We start from the raw sequence: 20,354 nt of genomic DNA, 5'->3' as shown, positions 1-20,354 counted from the left end.
ATAGGAACCAGGAGAGAGTAGTGTCCCAAAAACCTAGAGTGAAGAGAGTATTGAAGAGAAAAAGGTGATCAACAGTACCAATTATGAGATCACAGGTAACTTTGGAGAAAAGTTTCAATGGAATGATGAGGTTTGAAGCTGGATTGTAAGGGGTTAAGAAGAGAGTGAGAGGAAAGTGGAGGCACCTAAAAGAGATATAGGACAATGTCAGAGATGAAAGAATCAAGTGAAGGTTTTTTGGGGATGGGAGAGATATGGGAAGGAGCCAGTAAAGATGAAAAAATGCCACAGGGGGCAGCTAGGTGGGGCAGTGGATAAAGCACTGGCCCTGGATTTAGGAGGACCTGAGTTCAAAGCCGGCTTCAGACACATAACACTTACTGGCTGTGTGACCCTGGGCAAATCACTTAACCCCACTGCCTAGCCAAAAAAAAAAAAAAGCCACAGTAAGGGGATGATACATGGGTAATCTGTCGGAGGAAATGGGATAGAATTGGATAGATTGGGCAGGCAGAAGGATTAGCTGTGATAAGGAGTAAGAACACTTTATCAAGTGAGATGGAGCAAAGGAGGAATTAGTGGAAGATATATGAGTGATATGAGATGAGGAGGAGGGGAGAAAAGAGAGCTCACAGTGAATGGCCTCATTTTTTCTTTCTGTAAAATATGAGGTAATGTTCTCAGCTGAGAAAGTAGGGAAGGGTAGCCATAGGAGGCTTGAAGAGGGATGAAATGATTTGGAAGAGGCACCATGGAGAGTGGGATAGCTGAGTAGAGAACGCTGACCTCATTTCTTTAACTGATCCCTCATCCTGGCTCAAATTCATTTGCCTCTAACCCAGAAAGGATTTGAGGGGTATGTAAGGGTGACTAATTTAAGTAAGGTGTATCAGTAGGCTTTGACCTTTGGCTTTGGAGTTGAAAAGAACAGACCTAATCTAGGCCTAGAAGCATTGTGCCTCTTAGGTAGCTGTGGCTATGATCTGTCAGCCCGCCCTTATTAGAGCATGTTCTAGCCATCATACTCTTTCAGACAGCAGGAAGACTTATGAAGAACCCCTGATGAAGAACAGGCCCAGCATAGATACTACCATATTCAGAAAGGAGCAGGCCAACTGAGAGTATTAAAAAGACATCACCCTGCATTATCAGAAGTGAGCTGACTAATCACATGTATGTTTTATGTGTGGGTCCCTCATGTCCCCTCATGTGTGATCCTCGGTCATGTTCACTCTTTTCATTGATGGTGTGTATATTTGTGGAAGGGTATGCCTCCCTTTACTACAGGGAGAATGTCATATGACAAATCTACTTACTATTACTTACTAAAATCTATTTTACTAAATGCTAAATCTCCTTCTGTTGAGAGGGTGTCATCATCTATCTGGCAGGGTGATAGATGTAGGACCTCTTTCTACCATTCTCAGAGCACCCATTTGTACCCACATATATATTTGCTCTGATGGCTGCTACTATCCCAATCTCCCACTCAAATTTCACCAGCTGATCTGCTCATACCAGTAAGGTTATATGGTGAGGAATATCCATAGCTAAGTCTATTGCCATCTAAAGATGGGTCTCCACCTCAGATGGGATCTAATGCCTCTGAGGCAGGCTGGTCATAGGGTATGACAGGCTGTGGAGAGGTTGTATAAATACAGTCTATCAAAACCATTTTCTTGGGGCAGCTAGGTGGTGCAGTGAATAAAGCTCTGGCCTTGGAGTCAGGAAGACCTGAGTTCAAATCCAACCTCAGACACTTGACACTTACTAGCTGTGTGACCTTGGGCAAGCCACTTAGCCCCGACTGCCTTGCCAAAAAAAAAAAATTTTCTTCAGGAACCTCAACCTCTCCCTTACAGATCCCTATAGGGAGCCAGCTGCAATGGAATTCTTCCTTATGAGCCCAGGTACAAGTAATTCCCCTTCTCAATCACCTTAAAAAAGAACAAAGGGCATTTGTGTTCTGGAAGCTTTAATTAATTTAGCTGACTATGTAGAAGTAAGTCCTTAGCTGTTGTTCAGTCATTTTTCAGTCATATCTGACTTTTCAAGATCCCATCTGGGGTTTTCTTGTTGAAAATACTGGAGTGCTTTGCCATTTCTTTTCCAGCTTATTTTTACAGATGAAGAAACTGAAGCAAAGTTAAGTGACTTGCCCAGATCACACAGCTAGTGTGAGGTCAGATTTGAATTTAAGAAGATGAGTCTTCCTGATTTTAGGCCCAGCACTCTATCCACTATGCCACCTAGCCGCCCCTCAAAGAGCTCCCCAAACCCATGAAACTCCGAGAACAGAGATTCTCTTTGCACTGACTCAATTAGACCTTGCCTTCCAGTGACTCATCAGACTGCTATTTGAAAAAGAACCCAGAAAGTTCTTTTGTGGTTAAAAAAAAAAAAGGTCTATCCCTCTGCTCCTTCTGTGGAGAAAATCACACTTCCGGCATAGCCCTGGGGTAAACAAACCTGGGTATGTCTTACCACTGGTGGGAGTTCCTAAGTGTCTTCTTCACTGCCACTCTTATTATCCTGTCTTATGGCTCTGATGTTGGTGGAAGCAACCACTGGCAACTTCTGGCTCTAAGATGTCATTTTCATCCCCAGCCAGAGAGATCCTGGCTGGGCCTGTCGGTCTTCAATTCCATCAGCAAAGTTCCCTCACTTGTATCATCTTAGCAGCATTAGCTGCTCCTCAGCCTTCAATGCACAGTCCTTAAAAACTGATAGCTCTCTCTCTCTACTTGCTGAATAGGCTGGGCCAGATTACTTTCAGTCTTATTATGCTGTCAGTCCAACTTGCACAACAACTACCAGAGAATGTTGGACCTGACGACCTCAGTACCACCTGTCGGCCTCTTCCAGCACCCACTGAGCCAATTGTTCTTCACCAATGGGAGCCTACTGGCTGTTCCATCAAGAGGACTCCCCAGACACAACCATTAGGGGTCTAACAACTGTGTGCCACTGAGAGGTGTCTAATCATCCGATCACCTCTGCATTATTAGCAGTGCTCTTCTCTCCAACTCAACTATGATGTGAACCACAATGCCATTTCATACCTAAATTTCATACCAACTACATCAAATATCAGTGACAGGCCCGATAATGATATCATCTTGGTGCAGGTTAGATTTTGAAATGGAAGGAGGCATTCATAGATCCAGTTAATAAAAAGGGTTTACTTAGCTGTACCACAGAAAAGTCATCAACAAAGATATAGTAATACTTAGCACCAGCTTTGGTAGACCCAGTCTATGAAATGTGCCTGTTCCAGAGGACTCGTGATGAAACATGCTACCCACCTCCAGACAGAGAGGTAATGGTCACAGAGTACAGAGTGAAGCATATTTTGGGGACATGGCTAATGCGGGAATTTGTTTTATTTGAATATACATATTTTTAATGGATTTTGTTTTCTTACTAAGTGAGTCAGGGAGTGGGAGTAGGAAGGAGAGAATTTGGAGCTGAAAATAAAATTGAATTAAAAATAATGATTTGAATTGTCTTGGGCATCCACCAAATCTGAGAGGTCCAGACTTTATGTGGGTGGGACTTTTATGCTCTTCAGCGATGATCAGGAAGCTGCATCAAGGGAGGCAGAGGGCCAGTCAGTACTACTTTGTCTTGTTTTAAGGAAAACTAACTCCTTTTCGGGAGGAAAAGGAGGAGAAATGGGCCTGACTCTTGTTGTAGGGAAACCCTGGTAAATATTAGTCCTATCACAGGGATGATGCAACATCTACCAGAGCTGGGAAACCTGCAGCCTCAAGGCCACATATGGCCCTCTAGGTCCTCAAGTGCAGCCCTTTGACTGAATCCAAACTTCACAGAAGAAATACATTTAATAAAAGGATTTGTTCTGTAAAACTTGGACTCAGTCAAAAGGCTGCACCCAAGTCCCTAGAGGGCCACATGTGGCCTTGTGGCTGCAGGTTCCCCACCCCTGACAGACTAATTATGTCATTAAGAAACCATCTTTAGGTGGTTTAAAGATCAACCTGAACCTAGGGGAAGCTCCAGCCTCCAAAAAACAAAGGAGAGGAGTAGAAGCATGATCAAAGGTAGGTCAATGCCTCCTTGGCCACCCAGCTGGAGGAGAAAGACGTGGTCTGGAAAGAATTAGTGCTGTCTACATTCCAAAGGTGAGAGGGAGTCAAAATAGTGAGTTCTTCCTTTCATTTTAAACTTTAAATCTCTAAACCTTGCCAGATATTGACATTACTTCAGACAGTCAGACGATAAACATTTATTAAGCACCTATTCTGTGCCAGGAACTAAGTGTTGGGGATTACAAAAAAAAAGGCAAAAAGAAAGTCCCTGCTCTCAAGGAGTATACAGTCTAATAGGGAGACAACATACAATTATGTATAGAGAGGCTAAATTGGAAATAACTGGAAACAAAGGAAAGCAGTAGAATTAAAGGGAATTTATCAGGAAAGGCTTCCTGTAAAAGGTAGGATTTTAGCTGGGACTTGAAGCAAGCTTGGGAAGCCAGGAGGTGAAGATGAGGAGGAAAAACATTCCAGGCATGGAGATCAGCCAATGAAAATGCCCAAAGTGAGGAGATGGAGTTTCTTGTTTGAGAAACAGTAAGGGGGGGCAGGTAGCTAGGTGGCACAGTAGATAGAACTCCTGGCCTTGGAGTCAGGAGGACCTGAGTTTAAATCCGGCCTCAGACACATGACACTTACTAGCTGTGTGACCTTAGGCAAGTCACTTAATCCTGATTGGCTCACCAAAAAAAAAAAGTTTAAAAAAAAGTAGGAGAAAGAGTAAGGGAGCTCACGTTACTGGGTCACACAGAATACATGGAGGGATGTAAGGTGTAAGAAAATTGGAAAAGTAGCAGCAGGGTGCAGCTTGTAAAGGGCTTTGAATGATAAACAGAGAATTTTGTATTTTACACTGGAAGTAATAAACAGCAGCTGGGCTTTATTTAGCTGGTAGTAGTGACAATTAAACCTGAGCTTTAGCATCACTTTGACAGCCAAGAGGAGGATGGAATGGAGTAGGGTGAGCCTATCTCAAAAGTTGAGCAGTGAAGTGATAGGGGCCTGCACCAGGCTGGTAGCAGTGTCAAAGGAGAGAAGGGAGTGTACGTAAAAGATGTTCCAAAGGTAATTTGACAGGCGTTGGCAGCAAACAAATTGGATATGAGGGTTAAAGAAAGTAAGGAATTGAGGATGACACCTAGATTGTGAGCCTGAGTGATTTCAAGGATTGTGATCTCCTCAACAGTTATAATGAAGTGAGGAAGAAGGGAGGGTATGGGGGAAATATAAGGAGTTCATTTTTAGACATGCTGAGTTTAAGATGTTTATAGGACATCTAGTTTGAGATGTTTAACAGGCAGCTGGAGATGGGAAGTCAGCAGAGAAGTTAGGAACAGATGAATAGATCTGAGAATAATCAGCTAAGAGATGATAAATGAATCCATGGAGGCCGGTGGTATCACCAAGTGAGATAGTAGCAGGGGTAGGGAACCTGCAGCCACATGTGGCCCTCTAGGTCCTCAAGTTCAGCCCTTTGACTGAATCCAAACTTCACAGAACAAATTTGCAAGGCTACAGGTTCCCCCCCCCCAGAGGGAAAAGAAAGAGGACAGGACCCTGAGGGACACCCATGGTTAGCGGGCATGATCTAGATGAAGTGTAGGAGACTGAGAAGGATTGGTCAGCTAGGTAGGAGGATAACAGGGAAAGAGTAGTGTCAGGAAACTCTAAAGAATACAAAGGAGAAGCAGGTGATTGACAGTGTCAAAGCCCAGATCGAGAAGGATGAAGATTGAGAAAAGCTCATTAGATTTGGCAATTAAAAGATAATTAATAACTTTGGAGAGAGTATTTTTGGTTGAATGATAAGGTAAGAAGCCAGGCAATAGAGAGTTAAGAAAAGAGTGAGAGGGAAGGAAGTAGAGGCACCTATTCTAGACAGTTTTAAGGAATTTAGTTACAAAAGGGATAATAGCCAACAGGAATGAATGGATCAAGTGAGGGGTTTTTTTTGTTTTTTGGTGGGTTTTTTTTTTTAGAATAGGGGAGACATGGGCAGTGAACAACCCAGTCAATAGACAAGGAGAGATTGAAGATAAATTAGAAAGTGAGGGTGATACAGAAAAAAAATCTGCTGGAGGACATGGGATGGGATAGGATCACTCGTGCATATGAAGGGATTTGTCTTGGTAAGGAGAAAGGCTGCCTCTATTTGAGAGAAGGATGAAACAGAAGGTATCTGAGTGAAGTGAGATGAAGAAGAAGGAAGGAATGGGAGCTCTTAGCAAATGTAGGGGGAGAGGGAGCCATGGGAGGTTTGAGGAAGGATGAAAAAGTTTGGAAGAGCCTCTGTGGTAAATGGAATAATGACTCCCCTTCCAGGAGGAGAAAGAGGAGGAGGAAAAGGAGAAAGAGGAAGATATGGAATGAAAAGAGACACTCATAGGTCCAATAAGTCTACCTCCTACTCTTCTATCCAGTGACTCTGGACTGGACTCCTGGCAGTTCCTAGACTCTCTGATATTTTCTCTGGTTGTCTCCCATGCCTGCAATGCCATCCCTCCTCAACTGCACCTACTGGATTCCCTGGCTTCCTTTAAATCCCAATTAAAATCTCACCTTCTGTAGGAAGCCATTTCCAACTTCCCTCTCTTATTGAATTCCTATTTATCCTGCATAGAGCAGATAGAGATATGAGACTGGAGGTCAGTAGAGAGCTTGTGGCAGGATAGGTAGATTTGAGAATTACAGAGATGATAATTAAATCCATGGGAGTTGATGAGACAACCAAGTGAAGTAGTACAGAGGGAGACAAAGGCCCTGAGCGATACCTGTGGTTACAGAGCATGATCTGGAAGAGGATCCAGCGATGAGAACCAGGAGAGAGTGGTGTGCCAAAAACCAGAGAGAAGAGTGTATAAAGGAGGAGAGAGTGATTAACAGTGTCAAAAGCTGTAGAGAGGTCAAGGTAAATGAGAATAGAGAAAAGGCCACTGGATTTGGTAACTAACAGATTATTAGTAACTTTGGAGAGAGCAGTTTTGGTGGAATGATAAGGTTGGAAGCTAGATTGTAAGGGGTTAAGAAGAAAGTAAGAGGAAAGAAAGTGAAGATACCCTTTGTAGATAACCTTTTCAAAAAATTTAGCTACAAAAGGCAGAAGAGATATAGGATGATAATAGGGATAAAAAGATCAATTGAGGGTTTTTTCAGGTTGGGGAAATCATGAGCATATTTTTAGGCAGTAGGGAAATAAGCCAGTATATAAAGATTGAAAATAGTGAAAAAGTGGAAATGACAGAGGGGGCAATCTGTTGGAGGAGATGGGATGGAATGAGATCACTTGGACAAGTAGAGGGGTTACCCTTGGTGAGGGGTAAGGCCACTTCATGTTATTGTTCATCATTTATTTTCACCTGTGAGACAGGAGTAAGGGAGAAGTTGTTGTCAAAAGGCTTCTGAGTGATAAGAGATGAGCAAGGAGGGACAAGAGGGAGCTCATGATGAAATGCCTCAATTTCTTCTGTATAACACTCTCAGTTAAGAGAGTGAGGGGAAGAAGAGCCATAGGAGGTTTGAGGAAGGATGAAAAGATGTGGAAGAGCTGCTCTGGAGAGAGGGATAGTGAGTTGATTAGGGAAATATAGCTGGCTGTTGTCCTTTGTGTTCAAAGAGGGCCAAAATGACATCATGGGTCAAGTACAGTGTGTCCAACTATGGCTGATCAGAACAGAAGGCTCTACCACAGGTCAGACACAAATAGTCCATATGAATATTTGGAACATTTGCACACCTCACATTTCATTTGAGCTACTACAATTCTGCTTTGCTCATAAAGCACAGCACTTTCCTTGATGAGGACTTGCCATGCTGGGCCAGTTATCTTCCATGTCTCACAAGTGATTCTAAAGTTCTTCAGAGTTCTTGAGAGTATAGTATGATTGCCTAGCAGCAGTGAGGCCCAATTAAGGTCGTGTAACATAAATTTGTTGTGAACTCAGTAAGAATGGTTGCAGGATTTTCTCCATCTTCATTCAGTAGCATGTGTGGGGGATCAGAGGTGGTAAATGTTGTGAGTGATCTAAGGCTGAGGCTTGACTAGGCTTACTCAGTAATATGACTAGGGGTCTGGAGACTCAAGAAAGGAGGACCATATAGAATTGAGCTAGTTCACCAAGGGGTTAAGATGGGGGGAAGAGAGTGGCAAGTGCACGGAAGATAGTTTGGGAAAGAAGTGAGTGGTCAAAGGATTGGAGGTCATGGTACAGATGAAGAGTAGAGTTTTGTATAGGAAGGCTGAGAAAGAGGCAAAAAGCCAGTAGATTATGAATGAATAAGGGAATTTTGGACTTCTTGAACATAAAGATGGTACATTTGTGGGCAATGGCAAGATAAAGGGTATGACCATCTTTATGCATGGCTGAGGTGTGGTGTAGGAGTAGCTCATTGGAAGTGAGTAGGTTGGGGAACTAAGTGATTAGGGTGTTTGAGGGAAAGTCAATATGTATACTAAAGTCTCCTAGTACAAGGGCAGGAGTTGGGGAGAAGGAAGATTGGGAATCATGTACTGAACTCATTGAGGAAGGAAGGGGAATGACAGGGCGGGGCTGGTCTAAAGACAACAGCTGCCAGGATTTGGATTGGGTGATAGATATGAATAGCATGAACATCAAAGGAAGAGAGGTTACTGAGTGATGGAGATAAAGGGAGAACCTGGAAATGGCAATAGGGAGCAAGGAGTATTCCAACTCCCCCACCCCCCACCAATGAGCCAAGGAGAATGAGTGAAGATGCAGCCAGTACTAGAAAGGGTGGCCAAGGAGGCTGTGTCATCATAGGGGAGCCAGCTTTCAGTAACAGCTAATAGATGAAGGAAGTGGGAGATGAAAAGATTTAGGATGAAGGGAAATTTGTTGCCTAAGGAAAAGTCATTCCAGAGGGCACAGTGGAAAGGCTGCATGATGTTTGTTTAAAACTTTTAGGGTAGGAGAGTTGAGGGAGATGGAAATGAGGGATTGAGTGGTAGGGGGAATGGAGCCTAATGACTTTATCAGATATCAAGAAAGGGTTTGTATGATGATCTATAGGAGTTTAGAGTCAATGGGTGTAAAGGATATAACTAGGTGCAAGAATGTCCATCATTGAATGGAAGGTGCCACTTTTCCCAATGGAATTGGAGGTCAAGCTAGAGACAAGTACTAAATGAGATGGGAAGTAGACAGTCAGATGATTAGATGGGAAGCCCTACCTCAAAACTCTTCCTTCCAAAGGCTGGAAGTTAGGCAGGAAACGGGTACAGCTGGAGATAGAAGTTGGACTTGCACATCATGAGAAAGAAGTCTTGTTCCCCATCAACTTTCATCTTCCTCTTACATCAAAAGAAGGTACATCAGGAGATGGAAAGTCTGAAGTTAGATGGTGGGTTACTCTTCTTTGCACAGAAGGCTCACAGTAACCCATTTGGGAGACTAGGCTGGTAGCAGAATGTAGAGTTTGCCTTGTGTTGTGGAAGTTGTTGCTTTGGAGCAGATGGAAGATGCCTGGCCCAACCCCTTGTAGTTTTCCCCCAGGGGACATGCTGGGCCCAGCAGGAGATGGAAGACACAAAGCACTGGTATTAGCGATTTCTATTCTCATTCAAGGAGGCTGGCATGAGGCAACAAACGGAAATGATAGCCTCCTTGTATAAGGGAGACCTCTGAACCAGTGCTGGGAACAAGAATAGGGGTCAACTGGCAGCTATGCGTCACAGTTTCAGGGTTGTGAAAGAGGATATAGCCGTGTCCTGATCAGGGAAAAAGTTCCAAAACCTTTGCTGTGTGGCTCTAAGTCCAAAGGCAGAAAGGGAGAGACTTGGTTCTAGACTTCAACCCATCACATAAGCCTACAATGGCATCACAGGAGAGTCAAGCAATTCAATCACTTTGAATCTGCAGGCTAAGAGTAACTGAGTCCAGAAATAGTCTGCTGAAGCTCAGCCACACACAATCCAACAGACTGAAACCTGGGTCAGGAACTTGCAGAGATCATAGCAAGAGGGTAGTGAACAAACTTCACTCTAGATCACATTACCTTGGAAGCACAGAAAACTTGCAGGCCTCCTGCCTGAGTTGTGAAACAGCAGAAGGACAGAAAAAGACAGAAGTTCAGGCCAGACATCACCCTGAGAAGTGAGGAAAACCCAACACTAACATAAAGTCTAAAATCAAGAAGTAGGTTGGAAGAATGAGCAAACAAAAAAAGGACCTCACCAAAAGATAAAACCTCACTACTATGATGACAGGGAAGTTCAAGGTGTAAACACAGAAGAAGACAATGAAGTGAAAATATCTACATTCAAAGCCTCAAAGACAAATGCAGCCTGGACACAAGCCCAATGAGAATTCTTAGAAAAATTACAGAAAGATTAAAAAAAGAGCAAAAAAAATTTAAAAAACATATAAGAGCAATAGAAAAAAATGAGAAATGAGAGCTATGCAAGAAAGTTACGAAAAAGAGAATCAACAGCTTTGTAAATGAGGTATGAAACATTATTAAAGAAAATAATTCCTTAAAAACTAGAACTGGCTAGTAGAAGCTAATGGCTCCAACAGATATCAAGAAATGATAAAATAAAATCAAAAGACTTTAAAAAAAGAGAAAAATGTGAAATATAGGAAAAAAAAATCCTGGAAAACAGATTGAGGAAAGATAATTTAAGAATCTTTGGACTACCTGAAATCCATAAACAAACAAAAAGAGACTAGATATCATATTTCAAGATATCTTAAAAATAGAGGGCAAAGCAGAAATAAAAAGAATTCACCTGTCAACTCTTGAAAGAAACTCCAAAATGAAAACTCCCAGGAGTATTGTAGCCAAAATCCAGAACTCCCAAGTCAAAGAAAAAATGCTGCGAGCAGCCAGAAAGAAAAATTCAAATAATAAGGAGCCACAATAAGGATAACCCAAGATTTAGTAGACAGAAATGAAAGGCTTCAAGGAGACAAAGGGTCTAGGATAACAGCCAGGAATAACATATCTAGCAAACTAAGTACAATCCTATTGAGAGGAAAATGCAAATTCAATGAAATAGAAGACTTTCGAGAAAAGACCAGACCTGAATAGAAAATTTAACATTCAAAGACTCAAGAGAAGCATAAATATGGTAAACATGAGAGAGAGAAATCATAAGGGACCAAACAAGGTTAAACTGTGTACATTCTTATATAGGGAGAAAATATATGTAATCCTTTCATAACTTTTTTTTATCACCAGAGCAGTTAGAGAGAGGTTTCTATTCTGTTGGGACAATCTAAAACGAGGAAGGGAAGGGTAGAGAATAGAAATACACTGAAAGAGGAGGGAAGGGAGTGAAAGAATGGGGAAAATCACCTCACATAAATGCGGCATGCAAGGAAGAATTTATACTATGGAAAGGAGAGAGGTGGAATGGGGAGAGCAGCAGCACTTGACTCTCATTCTCATCCAAATTGGTTCAAGGAGGAAAGAATAAATACACACACATTGCAGTACAGAAAGTTGTCTTACCCAATAGGGAAGTATGAGTTTAAAGTATCAAGAGAAAGGGAAGATGGAATAAGAGGGAGGGTAAATTAATGGAAGTATGGTCAGAAGGAAAACAGACTTTTGAGGAGGAATCACGGTAAAAAAAAAATACGATAAGTATAAGACAACAAGATGTAGAGAAAAATAGTTAGCAATCATAATTGTGAATGTGAATGGGATGAACTCATGCATAAAATGGAAAAGGACAGCAGAATGGGTTCGAAATCACAAACCAATAATACGTTGTTTATAAGAAACACATTTGAAACCATAAGATATACATAGAGTTAAAATAAGAGGCAGAAGTAGACTCTACTATGGTTTAGCTAAAATTTTTTTAAAAAGTCAGCTGTGGCAATCATAACTTCAGACAATGCAAAGCAAAAATAAGAGAGAGACATAAACAGGGAAACTGTATTTTGCTAACAAGATGCCATAAATAATGAATTAATATTAAGACTGAATATACATGCATCAAATGACATAGCATCCACATTCTTAAAGGAAAAGCTAAATGAGTTATAGAATGAACTAGAGAGTAAAACAAATAGTGGAAGACCTCAATTTACTCCTCTCAAGCCTAGAAAAATCTAATAATAAACAAGAAAGAAGGCAATGAATAGAATTTTAGAAAAGTTAGGTACTATAGAGCTCTGGAGAATACTGAATAGGAATAGAAAGAAGTATAGGCATGCTATTTCTCAGCCACACATGGCACTTTCACAAAAACTGACCACATACTTAGGGCAAAAAAACCTCACAAAAATGCAGAAAAGCAGAAATGCTAAATGCATTTTTTTCTGAACATAATGCAATAAAAATTCTATTCAATACAGGACCTTTGAAGTATAGATTAGATATTAATTAAAAACTAAATATTCTAATCATAAAAATGAGTAAATCAAAGAACAAATCATAGAAATAATCAATAATTTCATTAAAGATAACAATGAGAAAACATACTAAAATTTATCAGATGCTTGGAGGAAATTACTATCTGTAAACACTTATGTCAATAAAAAAGACAAAGAACAAATCAATGAATCAGGAATGCAACTAAAAAAAAAACCGTTAAAACAACAAATTAAACACAATTTAATCTCCAATTAAACACCAAAATAGAAATACTGAAAACCAAAGAAAAGAGTAAGAAAATTAGAAGTAAAAACACCCCCCCAATGAACCACTAAATAAAACTAAGAACTATTAAGAAAAAACAACAAAATGAAGTATTGGCAAACTTGATTAAAAAAAAAAAAAGAAAACCAAATGACCAGCATCAAAAATGAAAAAGATAAATTCACAAGTAATGGAGAGAGAAAAAAGTAATTATTAAGAGCTCTTTTGTCCAGTTATATGTCAATAAAAATGATAATCTAAATGAATTGGATGAATATTTACAAAAATATATATTGCCTGGATTAACAGAACAAGAAATAAAATATTTAAATAACTCTATCTTAGAAAAAGAAATTGAAGCTCTGTGACCCTGGGCAAGTCACTTAACCCTAATTACCTAAAAACAAACAAACAAACAAAAGAAATTGAGAAATCCTTAAAAGAGCTCCTTAAGAAACAAAACCCAGGGCCAGATGAATTTACCGCAAATTCTACCAAACATTTAATAACATTTACTTCCACTACTACATCAACTGTTTGGGAAAAAATAGGTAAAGGGTTGTATCAAATGTCCTCTATGACTTAAATATGGTCTTGATACCTAAACCACAGATAGTCAAAACAGAAAAGAAAACTATAGAACAATGTCCCTAATAAATAGGGATACAAAAACTTTAGATAAAATATTAGCAAGGAGATTACAGTGATATATTACAAAGTTCATACAATATGACCAGGCTGGATTTATGGCAGGAATAGAAGGCCTAAAGTACCATTGACCATATCAATAACAAGAACAACAAAAATCACGTGATTTCTTCAACAGGTGCAAAAAAAAGCTTTTGATAAAATACAATACTCATTCCTATTAAAAACACAGGAAAAATGGAGCTTTCCCTCAAATGATAAGTAATGCCTACCTAAAACCAAGAGCAAGCATAATTTGTAATGGAAATAAGTTAGAAACCTTTCCAATAAGATCAGGGGTAAAGCAAGGATGTATATTATCATGAAAATTATTCAATATTATACTAGAAATACTAATTATAGCAATAAGACAAGAAAAAGAAAGTGAGGGAATAAGCATAGGCAAAGAGACAACAAAACTATCATTTTTTGCAGATGATGTGGTGATTTACCTAGTGAACCCTAGAGAGTCAACTAAAAAACTAATTAAGACAATTAACAACTTTAGCAAAGTTTCAGGATATAAAACAAAGCCACACAAATCATCAGCATTTCTGTATTTTACCAAAAAATCCAAGAGGAAGAGACAGAAAGAGAAATTCCATCTAAAATAAGTATAGACAGTATAAAATACTTGGGAGTCTACCTGCCAAGACATAAAGAGGAACTATATGAACATAATTACCAAATACTTTTGACCCAAAAAGACAAATCTAAATAGAGAACTATTAATTGTTTATGAGTAGGCAGAGCCAATATAGTAAAAATGACAATACAACCTAAATTAATTTATTTATTCTGTGCTACACCAATCAAAGTACCAACAAGTTACTTTATAGAGCTAGGAAGAAAAATAACAAAATTAATCTGGAAGACAAAAGGTCAAGAATATTAAGGTATTCAATAAAAAAGAACTGGAGGGAGGCCTAGTAGTATCAGATCTCAAACTATACTACAAAGCTGTAATCAGTGAAACAATTTACTACTGGGTAAGAAATAGAGAGGTTGATCAGTAGAATAGATTAGTTACTCATTTTACAGCGACAACTTAGCATAATTGCTCAGTATTTGATAAATACCAACAATTACGGCAAAGATTCAAAACTATTAACAGAAGATGACAAAAACTATTGGGAAAAATGGAAAGTACTTTAGCTGAAACTAAGCACAGACTAATATCTTATACTGTATATCAAGATAAGCTCAAATAAGTGCATGATTTAGACATAAAGGTTGATATCATAAGCAGATTAGTGGAGCAGGAAAGAAATTACCCATCTGACATGTGGATAGAAGAACAGTGTATGACTAAAAATATAGAGATTGACAGATTAAGACAAGAGATAGAGAGGTTTATGGGAGAAAAAATCAATACTTTTGATTATGTAAAATCAAAAAGGTTTTGCCTTAACAAAACCAATGCACCTATTGTTGTTGTTTGTCCTCATTCTCAAAGAGGACCATGGCATTAGGAAAGTGATGCTGTGACTTGCAGGTGAATTGGATTTAAGTGAGAGAGGGCTGTGCAAAGTCCCAGCCTCACTTTTCCAGTGCAGCTAAAATTGGAAGAGAAACTGGGGGGAAAAAAATCTTTATAGCAAATTTCTTTGATAAAAGTCTCATTTCTAAAATATATAGGGAACTGAGTCAAATTTACAAGAATAAGAGTCATTTCCTAATTGATAAATGATCAAACATATAAACAGGCAGTTTTCAGAGGAAGAAATCAAAGCTATCAACAGTCATAGGAAAAAATACTCAATCACTACTAAATTGTTATAGTTGTTTAGTCCTGTCCAATTCTTCATGACCCTATTTGGGGTTTTCTTGGTAAAGATATTGGAGTTGGTTTGCCATTTCCTTCTTTAGCTAATATTACAGATGAGGAAACAGCTAAACAGGGTTACGTGACTTGACCACACCAGGTTCACATAGGATTTGAACTCAGGCATTTCTGACTCTAGGCCCACCTAGCTGCCCTGAGAATGTACTTCCTCATGCTCGTCAGATGGTTAAGATGACAGTAAAGGAAAATGCCGTGATATAGGAAAACAAGCACACTAAAGTACTGTTTAGTGAAGCTATACACTAGTTCAATCATTCTGGTAAGCAATTTGGAAGCAAGTTGATCCAGTGATACCAGTACTAGAGCTATACTCCAAGGAGATCAAAAAAGGAGGAAAAGGACCTATAGGTACCAAAACATGTATAGCAGCTCTTTTTGTGGTGGAAAAGAATCGTAAACTGAGGGGATATCCATCAATTGGGGAATAGCTGAACAAGTTGTGGTACATGACTGTGATGGAATACAATTATTCTGTAAGAAATGATAAGGAGGATTTCATAAAAACCTGGGAAGACCTGTATGAATTGATACAAAATGAAGTGAACAGAACCAGAATAATCTACACAGTAACAGCAAAAGTAAAGGTAATTAACTTTGAAAGATTTAGTAATCCAATCAACACAATGATCCACCATAATTCCAAAGGACTCATCATGAAACATGCTATCCATCTCTAGATAAAGAACTGATGCACTCAGAGTGCAGACTGAAGCATATTTTTTTTCCTTTTCTTACTTTTTCTTGCCTTTTTTTTAACCATGGCTAATGTGGAAATTTGTTTTACGTGACTATACATATTTGTAATAGGTTTTGTTTTTCTTGCCTTCTTGTTGGTTGCGGAGAGGTAGGAGAAGGGAGAGAATTTGAAAATAAAAACTATAAGTCTCTGTGTATAAACAAACAAATAAATGTTCATTGATAGATTGACTATTTTGCCATAAGAAATGATGAAAGGGATAGTTACAGAGAAACTTGACATGACTTTCATGAACTGATGTAGAGTGAAATGAACAGAACCAGAAAAACTATTTGTTGCTATATAACAACACTATAAAGGCAAACATGTTTGAGACTTAAAAACTCTGATCAATGCCATCACCAATTACAATTCCAGAGGACTGATGATGAAACCTGCTACTTGCCTCCTGACAGGTAATGGGCTCAGAGTGTAGACTGAGACATATACTTTTTTGCATATGGTCAATGTTGGGAATTTGACTTAACTATGCATATTTGCTGGAAGAGTTTTGTTTTTATTCTCTTCAATGGGGGAAAGTAGGAGGGAGACAAAAATAGATTTTTGTTAACTGAAAAAAATTAAATTTAAAAAAGAGGGAAAAAGGTATAGCTACATTAATAAATAAAGCCTTGTTGGGATTGTTATGTAATGGAAGTTTATTTTTCCTCTAGTATGGAATCTGAATTAGCATTTCATATTTAGCATCCCCAAAGAAGAAGCAATTAATGCCTCTAAAAGGTCTTTGATTCCTTTATTTGAGAGGACAACTCAAGTTGCCTGCCAGATAACTGGCATTTATTCCTTGCTTCATTTCTCTTCATCATCCCTTGCTTTTGCTTACTTAAAGCAGCCAAGAATGTCTTTCTTTTCCCCCCCAATAATAACTTGATAAGTATCTCTCTGTGCTATTTGCCCAGCAGTTGGACTCTGCTGCATGTGGTATCTCTATTAAGAGTATGAGCTCTTTGAAAATAGGGACTATTTCATTTTTGTTTTGTTTTGGTTTTTGGGGGGGGTTAGGCAATGGGGTTAAGTGACTTGCCCAGGATCACACAGCTAGTAAGTGTTATGTGTCTGAGGCTGGATTTGAACTCAGGTACTCCTGAATTCAGGGCTGGTGCTCTATCCACTGCGCCACCTAGCTGCCCCTCATTTTTCTAATTTGTATTCTTAGGGCTTTCTCTATAGTAACTACTTTAATGCTTTTTCATTAATTCATCCACTCTTTTCTTCCTTCCTTCCTTCATTCATTTGGACTTAGACAGCCCTACTGAATTTGGCAAGATAATTTGGGAACATTCCAGCACTATATCATCATATTACTCAACCAATTCAAAGATCTCAAAGTGTAATCTAGAAGCCAAGGTGGCAGAAGCACGACTGCTCCTCAACAATCACCATCCTGGAACCCCAGAAAAAAAGAAGCACCTTTTTCCTATACAAAAAGGGAAATCTCTGGAGCCATCACACAATCCCAGTACTATACCATTGCTTCAATCTTAATGCAGATTTAGAGGTCACAGTATTCCATTCTCATCACCAGCTAGCTATAAAGGTTATCTTATAATAAATCTCTTTTGGATGCCCAGATCTTATGCATGGATTTTCTTTTCTACTCCCTAGTTCAGATGATGAATTATTATATAATCACTCATTTGGAGAGATGCTTGCTTGCTAATTGAAGGAACTGGATTAGCCAGGAGAAACTGATCATCACCTCATTTCTAAACTCTTCAATCTCAAGGAGCCTTCTTTCCAATTACAGCAGTTAGTGGCCTTAACTGGTGGTGGTGGTGGTGGTGGGGGCTAATGAATTACTGTTTTCTGTGGATGTGGACCTACAGAGAACCTTGAATCCAATAGGGTAGATATTCTGGGGACCCCATGTGTCACACAGGTAAAACAGGACTTACTCAAGATCACAATGCAAGTTGGTGACAGGAACAGAAAGACAATGAGGTCAGGGCTTGATTTGTTGATTCTCTAAACTTAAGAAAGTGATGGAAAAAACATTAATAATGCAGATTAAACTTTAAAGTATGTTATGTATACACCCCCCCCAGCCCATTGTTAAATATTTACCAGCACACCCTTGCTTACAACTCATGACTTTATTGAAACTGTATTCTTGAAAGTCAATAAATGGCTTCTTTCTTGCCAAATCCAATTACTTTTTTGTTTCTTTGACCTCTTTGGTATTTGACATTCGACTACCAATTCTCTCTCTCTCTCTCTCTCTTTTTTCTTTTTTTGGTTTTTTCTTTTTAATACTACCTTATCCTACTCAAGTGGGGAGGGGAAAATGAATGACATAAAATATTTTTATTCGAGGTAGATATGAAAGTTATTTTTATAACAACCCACAAAGGGAGTTCAGAGTAGGGAGAGATTACTTTTGACTGAAAGAATAAGGAAAGCTACAATCCAGAAGGTACAGCTACATTTGAGCTGGGCCTTAAAAGAAGGGGCAGAAACTGAGTAGATGGAATTGAGGTAGGAATGGGTATCATGAGCAATAGCATGAAAGGTAGGAAAGTACTGGGAGGACCTATGTGGAACCTCTGTTCATAGCTCTACTGGAAGCTGCAGGATAGTCCCACGTTTATAAATACTTTTTCCAAATGATTCGCAATTATTGAACTCAAGCATTTCCTTTTGAAAACCACCATAGCTATTTTAACAGTCAGGGTGTAACAATTCCAACTATAACACATTTCCATGTAAATTAAAAAACATACTGACAAAGATGCACAAGAGCATAAGTATCAAAAATATGATTTAAAGGTGATCAGAAATGAGTATTATTAGACAAGAATTTGTTTTTAGTGTACAGCAGAGTAGGAAGGGAAAGAGAAAAGAGAGAGAAAAAAAGGCATTCAGCTTCAACCCAGGACATTTTGTCACCCAAGTATATATTTATGACATCAGTAAACTCTCACACTGGTAATTCTTTGCAATAGTTACTCAGTGGTCCCTGTCCACTGGTTTAAATAACTGGAAGGGTTTTATCATTCCTTACATATTCAATGTTAATTTAAAATTGTAATAATAATATTTCAAAGTGAATACTACATTATCTTTCCTTTCACTGTTTCACTTAAAATGAAATTACTTAAATTTAAAATAATTTACAAAAGCTTCAAAAATAATCATCTAACTCCTTGGGTAACGGAAAAGTGGTCCAGCTTCTTTGGGTTATATCAAGGAATTCATTCAGGTTAGCAAGAATATATGCTTGCATAGACAGTCCACTGGCCTTGGATTCAGGAGGACCTGAGTTCAAATGTGGCCTCAGACACATAACACTTACTAGCTATGTGACCCTGGGCAAGTCACCTAATATATATACTTGCAAGACAAGTGTTTGAAATAGGTTAAATATAGCTGCCCTGAAACAGGATGATAACACAATATGAAAACTGACCCAAAGAAATAACAGGATGACTCAAAGCAATAGAAAATGATTCTAAATAATTCAAAAGGTGACCAAAATATTAAAATAAAAACTGTTTAGACTGCTCAGCCAACTTACACCTTGTAATTTAGACTGAACATCTATAATTTTAGAAGATAATTTTTATAGTTGTCTGGTCAAATAAATAGTTCCTTTTTCAGATCTCCAACAATAATAAGGTGAGTTTTTGGCAAATGACATGTACTTGGAAGTAAAAGTCTCACATGAAGTTGGGTAAGTTTTGCTGGAGCATAGGGTGTGTGAAGGGGAGCCAGGGGAGATGAGTCTGCAGAAGTAGCAGACGCCAGAGGCCCAGGGAGAGGCTTCCATTTAGGAAAGTGAGTGTGGCCTCAGTTTACTCAAATGGAAAATGAGGCATTGTCTTCCGAGATGATCTCTTCCAGATTTCTATCTATGATATTATCTTCTTTTCTTAAAAAGAAATACTTATATGGAGCATAGGTTCAGGACTTTCAGGATGAGGGTCAGGAACAAGATACGAATGACAACAATCAACTTATAGTTAAGTATTTTTTAGCCATTATTTCTTTTGATCCTGGTGTCAAGCTTGTGATGTAGGTAGAAGAGTTTATATTAATCGCATTTTATAGCTAAGGAAACTGAAGCTCAGGGAAGTTGAATGATTTGCTCCAGATCACAAAGATGCCATTAAGTACCATAACCTGGATTTAAAGGTAGATCTGACTCTGAGCTCCATGCTCTTTCAGACATCAGGCACCTCCCTGATGATATCATAATTATAGACTTATTAAAACTGAGGAGGGGGGCAATCCTTTCATTTTTTTCGGAGGTAACTGAGGTCCCAAAAGGGAGAGTAATTTATCCAAGTTCACACAGCAAATGAATGAAATGGAATGCCAACGGGACTCCATTTCGGGTTTACCTAGATTTCCGAACGCAGTGCTCTTCCACTCCACCAGATTAGACTAGGGATGGAAGATACAG

The sequence above is a fragment of the Phascolarctos cinereus genome, unplaced genomic scaffold, assembly GCF_003287225.1.
Source record: "Phascolarctos cinereus isolate Bilbo 61053 unplaced genomic scaffold, phaCin_HiC Scaffold_5;HRSCAF=322, whole genome shotgun sequence".
NCBI classification, from domain to species: Eukaryota; Metazoa; Chordata; class Mammalia; order Diprotodontia; family Phascolarctidae; genus Phascolarctos; species Phascolarctos cinereus.
The sequence above is the reverse complement of the archived record's forward strand: the minus strand, read 5'-3'. Positions refer to the sequence as shown.